The 3,007-nt window shown below is 54.5% G+C and overlaps 1 protein-coding gene across 3 annotated transcripts in view; it reads right to left on the bottom strand.

The window, feature by feature from the left end:
• The window catches only part of RAC2 (ras-related C3 botulinum toxin substrate 2 (rho family, small GTP binding protein Rac2)), a 23,428-nt gene that overhangs the window by 4,390 nt on the left and 16,031 nt on the right, over nt 1–3,007 (bottom strand). For 2 of the 3 annotated variants that reach the window (XM_011978915.1, XM_011978916.1), the window contains exon 7: nt 1,329–2,099. The gene's annotated coding sequence lies outside the window, so the exon portion shown is untranslated. Of the gene's footprint in view, nt 1–1,328; nt 2,100–3,007 lie in introns of those variants that run through there. The other variant, XR_001005979.1, reaches the window with a different exon arrangement.

The raw sequence follows: 3,007 nt of genomic DNA, 5'->3' as shown, positions 1-3,007 counted from the left end.
TCCAGTCTGATGGTAGAGGCGTGAGTGCAATAAGAGTGAGAGGCAGAGGATGGCCAGGCCTTCAGAGCCATGGTTTGCTGAGGAGGCTCTGGAGTTTATCCCACGGCTCTGTGAAGAGGAGGGAGCAGAAAGAGGCTGTCTCAGACTCTGGCCAACCTCCGGGGGTGCCTCGGGGATCTTAGACATCAAACATACTAGGGAGTGTGGTCCTGGCCGCCTGCATCTGTACTGTGCCATGGATGGGTGGGGTTTAGTATTTCATTTCTGTTTCAGAAGAGAAGTAACTTTAAAAACATCATGACTTTGTCTGAGCTGGAACTAAGAAAAGCAAAGGGGTTTCCCCTCTGCACCCAGTCCCTTTTAAGGGGGACTCCCAGGAGGTGAGTGAGCTGGAGGGGGGTCCTGCCTCAGAACATGGGGCACTTATGGGGACAGTGGGGTTGGCTGGGAGCTCTGGGAAAGCACAATGTGGAAACTCAAGCATTTCATGGGCTAGAAACTCGGGTCTTCTGGGTTGTCAGGGGCAGCCTCTTAGATCTTTTAGCCTCTCTAGAGTGTCAGCCTCCTGAGGGCAGGGTCTTCTGGGCACCGCTGGATCCCCGGCACCTAGAACAGTGCCTGGCACAGAAGAGGTGCTCAATAAATGTGTGTTTGATGAATGAGTGAGAAGTTGAGATAGAGGAGAGTAATTGTCCGCAGGAGGGGGAGGTCTGGCACCTCCCCAGAACTTCGCAAGCCCTGTGATGGGACTGACTGTGCAGGCACTGTTGTGCTCACGTGTGAACTTCTTAAATCCTCACAACAACTCCGTCTCTCTTTTAAAGAAACTTCCCCTTTGCTTAGCACCTGCGGGGTCCAGCGCTGCTTCTTTTCACTGCTGAAATGAACACTTTCCCATGACCTCCAGTAGGGGAGGTTGAGGGTTTCTGGCCCAAATTCCCGCCAGGCTCTCAGCCCACTTTGTAACTCAGCCTCCCTCCCTGGTACACACGCTTTTACCGGGGTTGCCGCAGTTCTGTTCTGGCATGGCGTATGGTCCAGGCCTGGCCAATCAGAGCACAGCACCACACCACTCTGACAAATATGATTGGTTGAAAGGGGGCCCAGGAACTAAGCTGGTCCAATCACAGTAAACCTTAGTTAGAACTTTGCCTGGGAGAGACATTTGCTCTTTTTGGCTGAACTTGAACTTGGAAGGATGAAGCCCTAAATCACCTGCCTGAGAATGAACCAGCCAGCAGAAGGCAGAGCCCAGAGCTAAACAAGCCTTGATGACATCATTTGAATCCCTTGATCAAGCTGCACCTGAAATCATGATATCTCCAAACTTGAATCAATAAATTTATTTTCTGCTGAAGCAGGTTGAGTTGGGTTTTCTATTTGCAATAGCAAAAGTCCTGACTGGCAAGGTTTAAAAGTTTGAAGACTCTCACAGGTAAGTGCAGCTCAGGATTCCTGTGAGTGGAGCAGAAAGTCTTAAGAAATGGCAGGGGCCAGCTGAACCCAGATTTTCCACTGGCTGAGCAGATACCCCCAGAGACGTAGAAAATTTGATTTGTTTTCTGTTGTCCCAAAAGAGGAGAACTGAGGCCAGAGGAGCACACTTCTGAGACACTCATTTTTGCTGGGTAGAGGAACTCTCTGAAAAGCAGGACCATCGATATTAGAGCAGCCAGCCTCAGGAGGGAGTAAGAGTCCCATCCCTGAAGGTACACAAGTTGTGGCAGCAACCATCTGGCCTGTAGCTTCCAGAGGGGAGTCAGGCATGGGGTGGGACTGGAATGAACCGGTAGATGCTTCCATACGCGGCAGCTGGTACTGATGGCAGGAACACGGGGGTGGCTTAATGGGTCCTGGGGCTCCCCTCTGGCCCTCAGGAAGGCAGCAGCATGAGGGGCTTGGAATGCAGCACCTGCAAATTCACACCTTCCTGGCCTCAGGAGGCCTCCAGCACAGAAAAGACCATCAACGAAGCTCTGCAGCCATCTGCTAAGAAACGCCACAGGGAGGGGACAGGGTGGCCAGTCGGGGTGCCATCAGGCTTTGGGTGGGGATCCTGGAGGATCAGACCCATCTAGGTGGGAGCGCTGGGGTGCAACCTGGAAGGAAGATAAGCAGGGAAAGAGAATTTGGGGACATGCAAAATCCACAACTCTCACCTTCCTGGCTCACAGCTTGTTCCCACCTCCAAGCCTTTGCTCAAGGTTTGACTCGCAACAGGACTGCCGATGCTCTCTCCCCACCTCACCAGTCCTCTCTGTCCTTCTGGTCCCACACCTCCAGGAGGCCTTGTGGGCTGCCTCCAACTCATACGCACCCCACCATCTGCCCCCTAGGTCTCATAGCTCAGTCTCTCCCACCTCCACCCACATATGTGGGTGCATCTCCCTGGCTCAACTGGGCTCTCCTAGGGCCAGGGACCAAGGCATCTTTTCCATCACCTCCTGCAGGAACGGGCAGAGTGGGGGCTCCGTGACACCCACTCCCTGGCCCGGGACTAGGGGGTTACCAGGCATTCATTCCTACCTTGGGCCTTGCCTCTGGAAGATGAGCTCCGGCGAGTGAGACTGGCCCAGACAAATAACAAGTAGGCTGGGGAAACTGAGGCTACCTCCATACCCACCTTCTTTCTGTCCTGGCCTAAATGCCACTCACAGTGAACCAAAAGGCCACTGCTCAGCCAGGGCCTGCTATGCGTGGGAGTTGGGCACTAGACGGGGGACTCTTACCCCTAGAGAAGGCTGCAGGCGCGCTTCTGCTGCCGCGTGGGCTGAGGGCACAGCACGGCCCGGATGGCTTCGTCGAACACGGTTTTCAGGCCTCTCTGGGTGAGGGCTGAGCACTCCAGATATTTCACCGAGTCTGGTTGGGGAGATGGACAGGAGAGCCAAGGCTTAAGACGGAGGGACTCTAGGCCAACATGCCTCCTACACCATACACCCCCTCCCACGCCACACACCCCTCCCACGCCACACACCCCTCCCACGCCACACACCCCTCCCACGCC

This window comes from Mandrillus leucophaeus, unplaced genomic scaffold (genome assembly GCF_000951045.1).
Source record: "Mandrillus leucophaeus isolate KB7577 unplaced genomic scaffold, Mleu.le_1.0 Scaffold2, whole genome shotgun sequence".
Classification (NCBI taxonomy): Eukaryota; Metazoa; Chordata; class Mammalia; order Primates; family Cercopithecidae; genus Mandrillus; species Mandrillus leucophaeus.
Note: the sequence above shows the minus strand (reverse complement) of the source record. Positions and strands in the feature narration are given on the sequence as shown.